Source organism: Pseudophryne corroboree, chromosome 6 (assembly GCF_028390025.1).
Source record: "Pseudophryne corroboree isolate aPseCor3 chromosome 6, aPseCor3.hap2, whole genome shotgun sequence".
NCBI lineage: Eukaryota > Metazoa > Chordata > Amphibia > Anura > Myobatrachidae > Pseudophryne > Pseudophryne corroboree.
Genome location: NC_086449.1, coordinates 340,099,718 through 340,118,018, shown reverse-complemented (window position 1 = coordinate 340,118,018; position 18,301 = coordinate 340,099,718). Strand labels below are relative to the sequence as shown.

The 18,301-nt window shown below is 49.0% G+C and overlaps 1 protein-coding gene across 1 annotated transcript in view; it reads left to right on the top strand.

Annotated features, from left to right (window-relative positions):
- The window catches only part of REC114 (REC114 meiotic recombination protein), a 693,231-nt gene that overhangs the window by 111,405 nt on the left and 563,525 nt on the right, over nucleotides 1–18,301 (top strand). The window lies entirely within an intron of this gene.

Genomic DNA, 18,301 nt, shown 5'->3' with positions numbered 1-18,301 from the left:
GAGTTATTGTTGAGCCATCTGTTGAGAGGCTCAGTTGTTTTCATACTGTTAAACTGGGTATAGTATCACGAGTTATACGGTGTGGCTGGTAGGAGTCTTACCCGGGATTCAAAATCCTTCCTTATTATGTCAGCTCGTCCGGGCACAGTGTCCTAACTGAGGCTTGGAGGAGGGTCATAGTGGGAGGAGCCAGTGCACACCAGGTGACCTAAAAGCTTTCTTTAGTTGTGCCCAGTCTCCTGCGGAGCCGCTATTCCCCGTGGTCCTTTCGGAGTTCCCAGCATCCACTACGGACTACGAGAAATAGATTTACCGGTGAGTAAAATCTTATTTTCTCTAACGTCCTAGTGGATGCCGGGGACTCCGTAAGGACCATGGGGAATAGACTGGCTCTGCAGGAGACATGGGCACTTTAAGAAAGAATTTAGATTCTGGTGTGCTCTGGCTCCTCCCTCTATGTCCCTCCTCCAGACCTCAGTTTGAGACTGTGCCCGGACGAGCTGGGTGCTGTTCAGTGAGCTCTCCTGAGCTTGCTGTGAGAAAGTATTTTGTTAGGTTTTTTATTTTCAGGGAGCTCTGCTGGCAACAGACTCCCTGCATCGTGGAACTGAGGGGAGAGAAGCAGCCCTACTCTCTGAAGTTAGGTCCTGCTTTTTAGGCTACTGGACACCATTAGCTCCAGAGGGATCGTACGCAGGATCTCACCCTCGCCGTCCGTTCCCGGAGCCGCGCCGCCGTCCCCCTCGCAGAGCCGGAAGACAGAAGCCGGGTGAGTATGAGAAGCAAGAAGACTTCGAAATCGGCTGCAGAAGACTCCGTTCTTCACATGAGGTAACGCACAGCACTGCAGCTGTGCGCCATTGCTCCCACACACCTCACATACTCCGGTCACTGTAAGGGCGCAGGGGGGGGGGGGGGTGCCCTGGGCAGCATATGGACCTCTTTTGGCAAAAGTACACATATATACAGTTAAGCACTGTATATATGTATGAGCCCCCGCCAAGAAAATGCATATTTGAGCGGGACAGAAGCCCGCCGTTGAGGGGGTGGGGCTTCTCCCTCAGCACTCACCAGCACCATTTTTTCTCCACAGCTCCGCTGAGAGGAAGCTCCCCAGGCTCTCCCCTGCAGATTCACGGTAGAAGAGGGTAAAAAGAGAGGGAGGGGCACATAAATTATGCGCAAAAACACAATATACAGCAGCTACTGGGTTAACATTAAGTTACTGTGTTATTCCTGGGATATATAGCGCTGGGATGTGTGCTGGCATACTCTCTCCCTGTCTCTCCAAAGGGCCTTGTGGGGGAACTGTCTTCGAAAAGGGCATTCCCTGTGTGTGTGGTGTGTCGGTACGCTTGTGTCGACATGTCTGATAAGGAAGGCTATGTGGAAGCAGAGCGGGAGCAAATGAATGTGGTGTCTCTGCCGACTGCACCGACACCTGATTGGTTGGATATGTGGAAGGTTTTAAATGATAGTGTGAATTCCTTACATAAAAGGTTTGAAAAAGCTGAAGCCTTAGGACAGTCAGGGTCCCTGCCCATGCCTGATCCTATGTCGCAGAGGCCGTCGGGTCTCAGAAGCGCCCACTATCCCAAATTGTTGACACAGATACAGACATGGGTTCTGACTCCAGTGTCGATTACGATGATGCAAAGTTACAGCCAAAATTGGCTAAATCCATCAGTTATATGATTATAGCAATTAAGGATGTGTTGCACATCACAGAGGAAACCCCAGTCCCTGACGGGAGGGTTCATATGTATGGGGAAAAGAAGCCACAGGTAACCTTTCCCCCCTCACGAGCTAAATGAGTTATGTGAAAAGGCTTGGGAATCTCCAGATAAAAAACTGCACATTTCCAAAAGGATTCTTATGGCGTATCCTTTTCCCGTCAACGGACAGGTTTCGCTGGGAATCCTCCCCTATGGTGGACAAGGCTTTAACACGCTTGTCCAAGAAGGTAGCCCTGCCGTCACAGGATACGGCTACCCTCAAAGATGCTGCAGATAGAAAGCAGGAGGGTACCCTGAAGTCCATTTATACACATTCAGGTACCTTACTGAGGCCTGCAATCGCGTCGGCCTGGGTGTGTAGTGCTGTAGCAGCATCAATGGATACCCTATCTGAGGAACTTGATACCTTAGACAAGGATACTATTTTAATGACCCTGGGGCATATTTAAGACTCTGTACTTTATTAGCCTACTAGGTCCTAGAATTAATGCTATGTCGATTTCTGCCAGAAGGGTCCTGTGGACTCTGCAATGGACAGGTGATGCAGACTCAAAAAGGCATATGGAGGTTTTACCTTACAAGGGTGAGGAATTGTTTGGGGAGGGTCTCTCGGACCTGGTCTCTACAGCTACTGCTGGAAAGTCAAATTTTTTGCCATATATTTCCTCACAGCCTAAGAAAGCACCGTATTATCAAATGCAGTCCTTTCGATCTCAGAAAAACAAGAAAGTTTGAGGTGCGTCCTTTCTTGCAAGAGGTAGGGGCAGAGGAAAGCAGCTGCAAAACACTGCTAGTTCCCAGGAACAGAAGTCCTCCCTGGCCTCTACAAAATCAACCGCATGACGCTGGGGCTCCACAGGCGGAGCTAGGCCCGGTGGGGGCGCGTCTTCGAAATTTCAGCCACAAGTGGGTTCACTCCCAGTTGGATCCCTGGGCGATAGAGATTGTGTCTCAGGGATACAAGCTGGAATTCGAAGAGATGCCCCCTCACCGATACCTCAAATTGGCCCTGCCAGCTTCCCCCCACGAGTTGGAATTAGTGTTAACTGCAATTCACAAATTGTATCTTCAACAGGTGGTGGTCAAGGTTCCCCTCCTTCAACAGGGAAGGGATAATTATTCGACCATGTTCGTAGTCCCGAAACCGGACGGTTCGGTCAGACCCATATTGAATTTAAAATCCCTGAAAAGGTTCCGGTTCAAGATGGAATCGCTGAGAGCGGTTATCGCAAGCCTGGAAGGGGGGATTTTATGGTGTCTCTCGACATAAAGGATGCATACCTTCATGTCCCCATTTATCCGCCTCATCAGGCGTACCTCAGATTTGTGGTACAGGATTGTCATTACCAATTTCAGACGTTGCCGTTTGGTCTCTCCACGGCACCGAGAATATTTACCAAGATAATGGCGGAAATGATGGTACTCCTGCGGAAGCAAAGAGTCACAATTATCCCATACTTGGACGATCTCCTCATAAAAGCAAGATCAAAAGAGCAGTTGCTGATCAGCGTAACACTTTCTCTGGAAGTGTTACGGCAACACGGCTGGATTCTAAATATTCCGAGGTCGCAGTTGGTCCTCCTCGGCATGATCCTAGACACAGACCAGAAAAGGGTTCATCTCCCGATAGAGAGAGCTCAGGAACTCATGACTCTGGTCAGGAACATATTAAAACCGAAACCCGTATATCTGCATCACTGCACTCGAGTCCTGGGAAAGATGGTGGCATCATACGAGGCCATTCCCTTCGGCAGGTTCCATGCAAGGACCTTCCAATGGGACCTACTGGACAAGTGGTCCGGGTCACATCTACAGATGCATCGGTTAATCACCCTATCCCCCAGGGCCAGGGTGTCTCTCCTGTGGTGGCTGCAGAGCGCTCACCTTCTCGAGGGCCGCAGATTCGGCATTCAGGACTGGGTCCTGGTGACCACGGACGCAAGCCTCCGAGGTTGGGGTGCAGTCACACAGGGAAGAAATTTCCAAGGACTGTGGTCAAGTCGAGACTTGCCTTCACATCAACATCCTGGAACTAAGGGCCATATACAACGCCCTTCGTCAAGCGGAGACCCTGCTTCGCGACCCACCGGTTCTGATTCAGTCAGACAACATCACCGCAGTGGCTCATGTAAACCGCCAAGGTGGCACAAGGAGCAGAGTGGCGATGGCGGAAGCTACCAGGATTCTTCGCTGGGCGGAGAATCACGTAAGCGCACTGTCAGCAGTGTTCATCCCGGGAGTGGACAACTGGGAAGCAGACTTCCTCAGCAGACACGACCTCCACCTGGGAGAGTGGGGACTTCATCAGGAAGTCTTCGCACAGATTACAAGTCGGTGGTAACTGCCACAGGTGGACATGATGGCATCCCGCCTCAACAAAAAGCTATTGAGGTATTGCGCCAGGTCAAGAGACCCTCAGGCGATAGCTGTGGACGCCCTGGTGACATCGTGGGTGTTCCAGTCGGTCTATGTGTTTCCTCCTCTTCCTCTCATACCCAAGGTGCTGAGGAGGATAATAAAAAGAGGAGTGAGAACAATACTCATTGTTCCAGATTGGCCACGAAGGACTTGGTATCCAGATCTGCAAGAAATGCTCACAGAGGACCCGTGGCCTCTTCCTCTAAGACGGGACTTGTTGCAACAGGGGCCCTGTCTGTTCCAAGACTTACCGCGGATGCGTTTGACGGCATGGCTGTTGAACGCCGGATCCTAGCGGAAAAAGGCATTCCGGATGAGGTCATTCCTACGCTGATAAAGGCTAGGAAGGACGTGACAGTTCAACATTATCACCGTATATGGCGAAAATATGTTGCTTGGTGTGAGGCCAGGAATGCTCCTACGGAGGAATTCCAGCTGGGCCGTTTCCTTCACTTCCTACAGTCCGGAGTGAATTTGGGCTTAAAATTGGGTTCCATTAAGGTCCAGATTTCGTCCCTATCCATTTTCTTTCAAAAGGAGTTGGCTTCTCTACCTGAAGTTCAGACGTTTGTAAAGGGAGTGCTGCATATTCAGCCCCCTTTTGTGCCTCCAGTGGCACTTTGGGATCTTAACGTGGTGTTGAGTTTCCTAAAATCCCACTGGTTTGAACCACTCAAAACGGTGGAGTTGAAATATCTCACCTGGTAGGTGGTCATGCTATTAGCCTTGGCTTCGGCTAGGCGTGTGTCAGAGTTGGCGGCTTTGTCACATAAAAGCCCCTATCTGGTTTTCCATGCGGATAGAGCAGAATTGCGGACCCGTCCACAATTTCTGCCAAAGGTGGTTTCATCCTTTCATATAAACCAACCTATTGTGGTGCCTGTGGCTACTACTGACTTGGAGGATTCCGAGTTACTTGGTGTGGTCAGGGCTTTGAAGGTTTATGTAGCCAGAACGGCTAGGGTCAGGAAAACTGAGTCCTTGTTTATCCTGTATGCTTCCAACAAGATTGGTACTCCTGCTTCAAAGCAAACTATTGCTCGCTGGATCTGTAACACGCTTCAGCAGGCTCATTCTGCGGCTGGATTGCCACTGCCAAAATCAGTTAAGGCCCATTCCACTAGGAAGGTGGGCTCTTCTTGGGCGGCTGCCCGAGGGGTCTCGGCATTACAGCTTTGCCGAGCGGCTACTTGGTCAGGTTCAAACACTTTTGCAAAGTTCTACAAGTTTGATACCCTGGCTGAGGAGGACCCTGTGTTTGCTCAATCGGTGCTGCAGAGTCATCCGCACTCTCCCGCCCGTTTGGGAGCTTTGGTATAATCCCCATGGTCCTTACGGAGTCCCCAGCATCCACTATGACGTTAGAGAAAATAAGATTTTACTTACCGGTAAATTTATTTCTCGTAGTCCGTAGTGGATGCTGGGCGCCCGTCCCAAGTGCGGACTTCTTCTGCAATGCTTGTATATAGTTATTGCTTTAATAAGGGTTATGTTATGGTTGCATCAGGATTGACCTGTTGCTCTGTTATGGTTCATACTGTTGACTGGGTGTGTTTATCTCAAGTTATACGGTGTGGCTGGTATGAATCTTGCCCTGGATTACCAAAATCCTTTCCTTGTACTGTCAGCTCTTCCGGGCACAGTTTCTCTAACTGAGGTCTGGAGGAGGGACATAGAGGGAGGAGCCAGCGCACACCAAAATCTAAATTCTTTCTTAGTGCCCATGTCTCCTGCGGAGCAAGTCTATTCCCCATGGTCCTTACGGAGTCCCCAGTATCCACTACGGACTACGAGAAATAGATTTACCGGTAAGTAAAATCTTATGTTCTGCAGCGGGGTACATTGGTTTCCACAGGGAAACATCGGGGTGTAAAGATTGATCTTGTTCAAGGCACCAACAGGCTAAAGCTTTAGACTGTCACAGGATGCATTGGGGCCTCATTTATAACCCCGCCTCTAGGCACAGTGCGCTCAGTTTCGAGTTGTTTCCTGAAGAAGCAGGTCACTTAAACAGGGGGGCTGCATTGGGCAGCCCTGAAAAAGCTTTTAGAAGACTTCAAGGGCTGCAGCACTTACATGTCAGGGTGACATTCTGCGCTGCGGCTCAGTCACCTCCCCGGCTTTGTTCCCGGGTACTTGCGGTGGAGACGCTCCGACTTAGGCACATGGTCGCAGACGCGCTCCTGTTTCGCGTGGCTGCTACTGAAGGGAGGAGGTAAGAGGGACCTGCCATTAAATCGTGTTTCGGTCGCAGTCTGAGACGGACTGCAACGCTGGCGTGCACACTGTAACAGAGCATGGACCCCACTATATCCACCAGAGCAGGTAGGATATATAAATATCCTCTTTATTAAGACTCCATAGTACCAGGTGGTGAGGACCAGCATAGGGGAGAAGGCACTTGACCTTTAGCCCCTCCCCCAGTTGCAGGCCCCATCTACTGCTGGTGTTCCCACCCTGAAGCTGCCTCACACTCTCCCTCACTCCCTGACTGAGATGCTGGGCGCTATCTTCTATGAATAGCTGCGACTGGTCTCTGGGACTGCAGGGCAAGGTCTCCTCTGTAAATCCGCCTATACATCAACACCGTCCCTTCTGGATCCCCAACTGGGTCCTACTGACTACGGACGCCAGTCTGAGGGGTTGGGGTGCAGTGTTTCCAGGGTCGATGGACCATGGAGGAATCGCTCCTCCCGATAAACATTCTGGAATTGCGGGCAGTGTTCAATGGTTTGTCTCCTGCCCTTCCTCTGATACAGAACAGGCCTATTCAAGTACGGTCAGACAACGCCACCACAGTGGCGTACATAAACCATCAAGGCGGCACTCGAAGCCACATGGCAATGATGGAAGTGTCAAAAATCCTTCGAATGGGCGGAACGCCATCTGCCAGCAATATCGGCAGTGTTCATTCCGGGACTCCTCAACTGGGAAGCGGATTTCCTCAGTCGTCAGGGCGTGCACGCCGGAGAGCGGAGTCAACTGGTAGAGGGTGAGTTTACGCAGGAAGCAGAGGAAGATCTGCTACAAGAGGATGAGAACGTCTCACAGGGGGTGGAAGCTCTCATGAATGTTCGGAAGATCCTCAAGATTCTGAACACTTATCCCGAGCCATGTCAGCCTTCGGTTTTTTTTGTACCAAAGCAGCTTCTTCTCTCTCTCTACCTGTGGCACAGGAACTGGACTCCCAGTTTGCGGAAGCCTGGTAGAACCCAGATAAGACGTTTCAGGTAACAGAGACTTATTACTACTTATCCTTTTCCTCCTGAAACTAGGCGTTTGTGGGAGACCTCTCCTACGGTAGACCCTTCGGTATCCCGCTTGTCTAAAAAAAATTGTGTTTCCAATTCAGGAGCTATCTCTCTTAAAGAGTCATCGTATAGAAAACTAGAGAATACACTACACTCTATCTATACGGTAGCAGGGGTGGTGCTACGTCCAGTCATAGTTGCTGGATGAACAGAGCTATTGAAGCCTGGGCTCAGAAGCTAGTGATGGGTATTCAGGAGAGTTACTCCTCTGATGATCTGGTGACGTTGGTACAACATATTAAAGAGTCAGCCATATTCCTTTGTAAGGCTTCATGCAAGGTTGGTCTGCTTAATTCAAAGATATCTGCTATGGCTATTTCTGCTCTTAGGGCTTTGTGACTTCGCCAGTGGCTGGCAGATACTGAATCCAAGCGGGGAGTGGAAGCGTTACCATATGGTGGTGAGGCTCTGCTCGGATCAGATTTGGACAAATTGATGCTACAGGCGGTAAGTCCATGTATCTTCCCTCGGCAGTGCCTCCACAACGACGTTTCTATACAGGACCTTTCTTCCACCTACTAAATTCAGAGGCCAGAGGTACCAGAGATTGGGGTCGTCCAACAGCAGTCTCTTCCCAGCAGGAGCCTAATCCTGCCACAAAAGACCACTGCATGACTGTATTCCCTCTCACCTGGGGGATCCCAAAGTGGGAGCACGTCTCAGGGATTTCAATTCCGTCTGGAGACTGAATTGCCAGAACGCTAATTGCACAAGGGTACAAGATTGATTTCTAGGTCCAGCCCCCAATCAGTTTTCCATGCCCGGTTTTCTATTTGCAGACCACGGTCGCACACCTCTACAGAAAGCCATCAACAGGTTATTGGAGTCATTATTCCGGTCCCTCCTCGTCAGAGGGAACATGGTTTTTACTCCAACTTGTTTGTGGTTCCCTGGGCCTAATTCAGACCTGATCGCTGTACTGCAAATTACACTGTCCAGAGATCAGATGGTCTTCGCCCAGGGGGAGTGAAAATTAGCCGTGGGCAAATGCATTTGTACGCTGTGCGAAAATTCCTCCGTCAGCGGACAGCTGCAAAACTGTTCGCGTCACACCATTGAATGTTTCTCTAACGTCCTAGTGGATGCTGGGGACTCGTAAGGACCATGGGGAATAGACGGGCTCCGCAGGAGACATGGGCACTTTAAGAAAGAATTTAGATTCTGGTGTGCTCTGGCTCCTCCCTCTATGTCCCTCCTCCAGACCTCAGTTTGAATCTGTGCCTGGACGAGCTGGGTGCTGTTCAGTGAGCTCTCCTGAGCTTGCTGTAAGAAAGTATTTTGTTAGGTTTTTTATTCTCAGGGAGCTCTGCTGGCAACAGACTCCCTGCATCGTGGGACAGAGGGGAGAGAAGCAGCCCTACTCTCTGAAGCTAGGTCCTGCTTCTTAGGCTACTGGACACCATTAGCTCCAGAGGGATCGTACACAGGATCTCACCCTCGTCGTCCGATCCCAGAGCCGCGCCTCCGTCCCCCTCGCAGAGCCGGAAGACAGAAGCCGGGTGAGTATGAGAAGCAAGAAGACTTCGAAAATGGCGGCAGAAGACTCCGTTCTTCACTTGAGGTAACGCACAGCACTGCAGCTGTGCGCCATTGCTCCAAACACACCTCACATACTCCGGTCACTGTAAGGGTGCAGGGCGCAGGGGGGGGCGCCCTGGGCAGCATATGGACCTCTGTTGGCAAAAGTACTCATATATACAGTTGGGCACTGTATATATGTATGAGCCCCCGCCAAAAAAGATATGTATTTTAGCGGGACAGAAGCCCGCCGTTGAGGGGGCGGGGCTTCTCCCTCAGCACTCACCAGCGCCATTTTTTCTCCACATCTCCGCTGAGAAGAAGCTCCCCAGGCTCTCCCCTGTAGAACAGGGTAAAAGGACAGGGGGGGCACATAATTAGGCGCTAAAAACACAATATACAGCAGCTACTGGGTTAACATTAAGTTACTGTGTTATTCCTGGGTTTATAGCGCTGGGGTGTGTGCTGGCATACTCTCTCTCTCTCTCACCAAAGGGCCTTGTGGGGGAACTGTCTTCAAAAAGGGCATTCCTTGTGTGTGTGGTGTCGGTACGCTTGTGTCGACATGTCTGATGAGGAAGGCTATGTGGAAGCAGAGCGGGAGCAAATGAATTTGGTGTCTCTGCCGACGGCACCGACACCTGATTGGATGGATATGTGGAAGGTTTTAAATGATGATGTTAATTCCTTACATAAAAAGATGGAAAAAGCTGAAGCCTCAGGACAGTCAGGGTCCCAACCCATGCCTGATCCTATGTCGCAGAGGCCGACAGGGTCTCAGAAGCGCCCACTATCCCAAATTATTGACACTGATACCGACATGGATTCTGACTCCAGTGTCGATTACGATGATGCTAACTTACAGCCAAAATTGGCTAAATCCATCCGTTATAGGATTATAGCTATTAAGGATGTGTTGCACATCACAGAGGAAACCCCAGTCCCTGACAGGAGGGTTCATATGTATGGGGAAAAGAAGCCGCAGGTAACTTTTCCCCCCTCACACGAGCTCAATGAGTTATGTGAAAAGGCTTGGGAATCTCCAGATAAAAAACTGCAGATTTCCAAAAGGATTCTTATGGCGTATCCTTTCCCGCCAACGGACAGGTTACGCTTGGAATTCTCCCCTAGGGTGGACAAAGCTTTGACACGCTTATCCAAGAAGGTAGCCCTGCCGTCACAGGATACTGCTACCCTCAAAGATGCTGCGGATAGAAAACAGGAGGGTTCCCTGAAGTCCATTTATACACATTCAGGTACCTTACTGAGGCCGGCAATCGCGTTGGCTTGGGTGTGTAGTGCTGTAGCAGCATGGACGGATACCTTATCTGAGGAACTTGATACCTTAGACAAGGATACTATATTAATGACCCTGGGGCACATTAAAGACGCTGTCCTTTATATGAGAGATGCTCAGAGAGACATTGGCCTACTAGGTTTAGAATAAATGCTATGTCGATTTCTGCCAGAAGGCTCCTGTGGACTCTGCAATGGACAGGTGATGCCGACTCAAAAGGCACATGGAGGTTTTACCTTACAAGGGTGAGGAATTGTTTGGGGAGGGTCTCTCGGACCTGGTCTCCACAGCTACGGCTGGAAAGTCAAATTTTTTGCCATATGTTTCCTCACAGCCTAAGAAAGCACCGTATTACCAAATGCAGTCCTTTCGATCACAGAAAAACAAAGTCCGAGGTGCGTCCTTTCTTGCCAGGGGCAGGGGCAGAGGAAAGAAGCTGCACAACACAGCTAGTTCCCAGGAACAGAAGTCCTCCCCGGCTTCCACTAAATCCACCGCATGACGCTGGGGCTCCACAGGCGGAGCTAGGCCCGGTGGGGGCGCGTCTCCGAAATTTCAGCCACAGGTGGGTTCACTCCCAGTTGGATCCCTGGGCAATAGATATTGTGTCTCAGGGATACAAGCTGGGATTCGAAGAGATGCCCCCTCACCGATACCTCAAATCGGCCCTGCCAGCTTCCCCCTTAGAGAGGGAAATAGTGTTAACTGCAATTCACAAATTGTATCTTCAACAGGTGGTGGTCAAGGTTCCCCTCCTTCAACAAGTAATTATTCGACCATGTTTGTGGTACCGAAACCGGACGGTTCGGTCAGACCCATATTGAATTTAAAATCCCTGAACATGTACCTACAAAGGTTCCGGTTCAAGATGGAATCGCTGAGAACGGTCATTGCAAGCCTGGAAGGGGGGGATTTTATGGTGTCTCTGGACATAAAGGATGCATACCTCCATGTCCCCAATTATCCACCTCATCAGGCGTACCTCAGATTTGTGGTACAGTATCGTCATTACCAATTTCAGACGTTGCCGTTTGGTTTCTCCACGGCTCCGAGAATATTTACCAAGGTAATGGCGGAAATGATGGTACTCCTGCGGAAGCAAGGGGTCACAATTATCCCATACTTGGACGATCTCCTCATAAAAGAGAGGTCAAGAGAGCAGTTGCTGATCAGCGTAGCACGTTCTCTGGAAGTGTTACGGCAACACGGCTGGATTCTAAATATTCCAAAGTCGCAGTTGGTTCCTACGACTCGTCTGCCTTTCCTGGGCATGATTCTGGACACAGACCAGAAAAGGGTTTATCTCCCGATAGAGAAAGTTCAGGAACTCATGACACTCATCAGGGACCTATTAAAACCAAAACAGGTGTCAGTGCATCACTGCACTCGAGTCCTGGGAAAGATGGTGGCATCATACGAGGCCATTCCCTTCGGCAGGTTCCATACGAGGACCGTTCAATGGGACTTACTGGACAAATGGTCCGGATCACATCTTCAGATGCATCGGTTAATCACCCTATCCCCCAGGGCCAGGGTGTCTCTCCTGTGGTGGCTGCAGAGTGCTCACCTTCTCGAGGGCCGCAGATTCGGCATACAGGACTGGGTCCTGGTGACCACGGATGCCAGCCTTCGAGGCTGGGGGGCAGTCACACAGGGAAGAAACTTCCAAGGACTATGGTCGAGTCAGGAGACTTCCCTACACATAAATATTCTGGAACTAAGGGCCATTTACAACGCCCTACGTCAAGCAGAGACCCTGCTTCGCGGTCAACCAGTTCTGATTCAGTCAGACAACATCACAGCTGTGGCTCATGTAAACCGACAAGGCGGCACAAGGAGCAGGGTGGCGATGGCCACCAGAATTCTTCGCTGGGCGGAGAATCACGTAAGCGCACTGTCAGCAGTGTTCATCCCGGGGGGTAGACAACTAGGAAGCAGACTTCCTCAGCAGGTACGACCTCCACCCGGGGGAGTGGGGACTTCATCAAGAAGTCTTCGCACAGCTTGCAAGTCGGTGGGAACTGCCACAGGTGGACATGATGGCATCCCGCCTCAACAAGAAACTACAGAGGTATTGCGCCAGGTCAAGAGACCCTCAGGCGATAGCTGTAGACGCCCTGGTGACACCGTGGGTGTTCCAATCGGTCTATGTATTTCCTCCTCTTCCTCTCATACCCAAGGTGTTGAGAATCATAAGAAAAAGAGGCGTGAGAACAATACTCATTGTTCCAGATTGGCCAAGAAGGACTTGGTATCCAGATCTGCAAGAAATGCTCACAGAGGACCCGTGGCCTCTTCCTCTAAGACAGGACTTGTTGCAACAGGGGCCCTGTCTGTTCCAAGACTTACCGCGGCTGCGTTTGACGGCATGGCTGTTGAACGCCGGATCCTAGCGGAAAAAGGCATTCCGGATGAGGTCATTCCTACGCTGATAAAGGCTAGGAAGGACGTGACAGCTCAACATTATCACCGTATATGGCGAAAATATGTTGCTTGGTGTGAGGCCAGGAATGCCCCTATGGAGGAATTCCAGCTGGGCCGTTTCCTTCACTTCCTACAGTCAGGAGTAACTTTGGGCCTAAAATTGGGTTCCATTAAGGTCCAGATTTCGTCCCTATCCATTTTCTTTCAAAAAGAGCTGGCTTCTCTACCTGAAGTTCAGACGTTTGTGAAGGGAGTGCTGCATATTCAGCCCCCTTTTGTGCCCCTGGTGGCACCTTGGGATCTTAACGTGGTGTTGAGTTTCCTGAAACCCCACTGGTTTGAACCACTCAAAACTGTGGAATTGAAATATCTCACGTGGAAGGTGGTCATGCTACTAGCCTTGGCTTCGGCTAGGCGTGTGTCAGAATTAGTGGCTTTGTCACATAAAAGCCCCTATCTGGTTTTCCATGCGGATGGAGCAGAGTTGCGGACATGTCCACAATTCCTGCCAAAGGTGGTTTCATCTTTTCATTTAAACCAATCTATTGTGGTGCCTGTGGCTACTACTGACTTGGAGGATTCCGAGTTGCTTGATGTGGTCAGGGCTTTGAAGGTTTATGTAGCCAGAACGGCTAGAGTCAGGAAAACAGACTTTGTTTATCCTGTATGCTTCCAACAAGCTTGGTGCGCCTGCTTCAAAGCAAACTATTGCTCGCTGGATCTGTAACACGATTCAGCAGGCTCATTCTGCGGCTGGATTGCCGCTGCCAAAATCAGTTAAGGCCCATTCCACTAGGAAGGTGGGCTCTTCTTGGGCGGCTGCCCGAGGGGTCTCGGCATTACAGCTGTGCCAAGCGGCTACTTGGTCGGGTTCAAACACTTTTGCAAAGTTCTACAAGTTTGATACCCTGGCTGAGGAGGACCTTGTGTTTGCTCATTCGGTGCTGCAGAGTCATCCGCACTCTCCCGCCCGTTTGGGAGCTTTGGTATAATCCCCATGGTCCTTACGGAGTCCCCAGCATCCACTAGGACGTTAGAGAAAATAAGATTTTACTCACCGGTAAATCTATTTCTCGTAGTCCGTAGTGGATGCTGGGCGCCCGTTCCAAGTGCGGACTTCTTCTGCAATACTTGTATATAGTTATTGCTTAAATAAGGGTTATGTTATGGTTACATCAGGTTTGTCTGATGCTCTGTTGTTCATACTGTTGACTGGGTTTGTTATCACAAGTTATACGGTGTGATTGGTGTGGCTGGTATGAGTCTTAACCTGGATTCCAAAATCCTTTCCTTGTAATGTCAGCTCTTCCGGGCACAGTTTCCTTAACTGAGGTCTGGAGGAGGGGCATAGAGGGAGGAGCCAGTGCACACCAGTAGTACTAAATCTTTCTTAGAGTGCCCAGTCTCCTGCGAAGCCAGTCTATTCCCCATGGTCCTTACGGGGTCCCCAGCATCCACTGCGGACTACGAGAAATAGATTTACCGGTGAGTAAAATCTTATTTTTTCTGAGCAATCTTTCTAAACGGCGTCTTAGACGTACCCTAGAAAGAGTCGCTCCAACAACTCTGCCGGGTCACGACCACGCTTACCCACGAGTACAGTGCTGTTTCGGCTGTCGTCTGTGTCGGATATACTAGCAGTCCCAGCAGACATTACCAGGCTGTGGCCAGAGCACGGGGAAGAAGGTAAGGCATCGGTACCGCTTAGAAGGGGAATATGGACACAGTTGCACTGTTTTGGGAGGAGACTACCAAACAGTCGCTGACGTGGCTGCTACCTCGGGTGCACCAGCGCTGGGCCTTAGGGATCATAGGCTCCAGGAATAGTATGAGGCCGCAGTCCCTAGGGTTGATGTCTACAGTGGGAAGTCAGACGCTCTCCTGGTCACTCCTCCTCCCGGTTCATGGCCAGTTTCTTCAGAGTCTCCCACCATGAACTGTTTCCCGCTTTCGTCTCAGATGCTGTACATGAAGAGGACCCAGTCGCAGCGTAGGCGGCTGTGTGACTGATGCGTCTGTGTTCACTATAGGTTCATGGAGTGACACTGTACACTAGTAGCGTCTGGATCCACTCAGCATTCGCTAACGTATTGATCGGTCTTGGAAGCGAGGTGAGTCTCCCTGTATCCCACTCTACTGAGTATGGGTAATACAGCACTAAGTATCTACCTTTTTGAGTATGAATAGTTAGTTAAGTGCCTATTGCATATGAGTCTGTACACATTTACGGTTTCTTTCGCAATGCATCTGAATACGGTAGATCTATTTAAACATGATTCAGTAATATGTTCTCCTACATACTTGGAATTTCCCTACTCAGTCCCGGGTTTTTCACTTCTGAAAAATCCCGGGTTTTTGCTCGAGACACCCATTCACTACACCTAAGACCTGGGAAATTCCTGCGTCGTCCCCTTTCAGACATAAGCCGGGAATGCCCTGGCATTCTACAACCCAGGGCTGCCAGGCCGCTCTCATGCCACACACACACACACACACACACACACACACACACACACACACACACACACACACACACACACGCACACACACACACACCTGTTATATACGCACATACATTTCATATACACACATCACACTCATACATACACATGTCACACACACACACACACACACACACCGGGTGAGGGAAGCTGGAAGCGCACCTCACAGCACATAGCCCAGGGTGTAAGCACAGTCCCGCCTTTTCCTGGCAGTCCCCCGGCATCCCCGAACAGCCTATCAGAGTGTGACCAGGGAATAAAATCCTACGTCACACCTAACCTTGGTTGTCTACCTGGAACGAATGTCCTGGGAAAACCCTGGTCAATAGCAGGGGCGCCGACCCGGGAGCATGGTTCCTCTCCGACATACAAAATTCCCGGGTAGATGCACGCACGTTCACGCGAAAAAACATAGGATTTTACAATATGTCTGAAACAGGTGTAAGTTGCACACACATATGGGTATTTTAATATTTAATTATAATTTTCTCCTTAAAAAATGAAAAATGGCATTGGGTATATTTTTGCCCGACCAGGGCAGTATTTTCATTTGTATATATATATATGTGCTGTTTATACAGTATCTATGTATATGTGCAGATTTCTAATTACATATAGGGGAGTATTCCATTCGCTGCGATAACCCGTTTTTGCATGAAAAACTGCAATTTTACCGCAAATCATTGAAGACCCCTATTCAATATTCTTTAATTATTTATCTTCAATAATTTAACTGTAAATTTCATGTCACCTTTTCTGAGCAGGTTCAAAGTTGGGGAAAATCTCTATTTAAAGGTAAAAATGTTTGTATTTGGTTCAGAAGCCCAGGTTTAAATCTTCAAGTTAAGTTATCAAGGAGTTGGATGTAACTGTTTAACATAATTAGCAGCTCTTCCAATGCACCCATGAGATGGCTACTTTGAGGTATATTTAATTCTTGTCTGAAACTGGCGTCTTGTCGGAAAGACAGCAGTTTCCGACAGGCTTAGGTCGGAAGGGGTTCTGACCTATTCAATGCCGGCTGTTTTTTTCAGACAAGTTGGGAATTCCCGACTTGTCGGAAAACGCGTGGATTGTCAGAATCCACGTGTGTATTGTCGGGAACGCGGCCAAACCTACAGGTTTTGGTCCCTTCTGACAATGTCAGTCCAACTTTTTTAAAGTCTGATTGACATTGGGGGTAATTCAGAGTTGATCGCAGCAGCAAATTTGTTAACAGATGGGCAAAACCATGTGCACGGCAGGTGTGGCAGATATAACATTTGCAGAGAGAGTTAGATTTGGGTGGGTTATTTTGTTTCTGTGCAGGGTAAATACTGGATGCTTTATTTTTACACTGCAATTTAGATTTCAGTTTGAACACTCCCCACCCAAATTTATCTTTCTGCACATGTTATATCTGCCTCCCCTGCAGTGCACATGGTTTTGCCCAACTGCGAACAAATTTTCTGGTGCGATCAGCTGAATTAGGCCCATTGTTGGAACCGGGGAGATGGGACAGGTAGGAGGGGACGAGACCATGTGAGGAGCGGAGCGGGGACGGAGCATGGACGGATGAGGAGAATGAGCGGGGACAGAGCGTGGATGGGTGAGGAGTGGAGCGGACAGTGATGGGAAACAGCAGCAGCACGGGCGGTACAGCACGGGCATGAGCGGCTGTGACCGTTCTCGGGAGCAGCCAAATCAGACAGTCTGATTTGGCCGCTCATTGAATACTGACCTTTTGGATCCTTTCTGTCCACTTCTAGAGGATCACTTTGTTATGAAGTTTCCAAATATTTAGACCATTTCCTCCAGTTACTGGTGCTGTCAGTCAATTTACTTACAGGACACTACAATGTTTCTGAATGAACTGGCATCAATACCAAATCTTCCTGTGGACAGTTATCATCTATGCACAGTGGACGTAGGGAGACTCTACACTGACATACCACACTCCAGAGGCATAGAGGCAACTAGGAGGTTATTAACAGACAATATTAAATATCATGGACCTGATATAACAATTGTTTTGGAATTATTGAAATTAGTGCTCGGCAGAAATGACTTCATATTTAACGGAGCTTATTACCTGCAGTTGTGTGGCCCCCACGTACGCAAATGCCTTTATGTTCGATGTGGAGCGGCATTTATTCTTTATGGACTCTGATTACTCATCTAACATCCGTTTTTACAAACGTTATACAGATGACGTGTTTATAGTGTGGAGTGGCATTGAACAGGGCTTCATATCCATGATGGATAAGATCAACATTCTATATACTAACGGAAAGTTTACATAATAACATCAGCTATACCGAAATCAACTTTCTTGATGTAAAATTGTTATTTAATGAATGAAAACTGTCAACCACCTTATATACCAAACCCATGAATGGGAATTCGTTATTGCAGGCATCCAGCAACCACCCGATATCACCTAAGAGGGGTTACCTTACTCCCAATTCCTCAGAGTTTGGAAGATATGTGATACGGAGGAAGAGGAGAAAAAAAACGTGATTAATGGTAAATACATTTCTGGAACGTGGATACTCCAATTCTGCACTAATGGAAGCGATGAGCAAAGCTAAAAGTATTCAGAGAGGGGAACTTTTATGTAATACCAATCCATGCAATCAAAGTAAGGACATGCTATGGATCAGTCAGTATTCATTAGCCAATATCGACCTCACAAGAACAGTGAAGCAACTTTGGCCCCTAATTAACAAGGATGCTGACTTGCCCTTATTAAAGGACAGCAGACTGGTTCCGTGTTACAGACGCAGTAGGAATATAAGAGATAGTGTAGTCAAAACTGATGTCACAGGATTTTTGAACCAGAGGCAAACATATTCCTTATTAAAGAAACCTGCCAATTACAAATGCCTAGGTTGTACAACCTGAAAATATCTACCCGCATCCACATACCGGTAAATTGCTAAAAATCGAGCAGGTATTTACTTGCATTTCCACTTTTGTTGTCTACTGCATCAGGTGCCCCTGTGGCCTTGTGTACGTGGGCAAGACTGTGAGAAAGTTCAAGTAAAGAATGGCCCTGTTCCACAGCTGCTATTAATGGTAAAGCTACGGACCAGCCAGTAGCAAAGCACTTCAGGG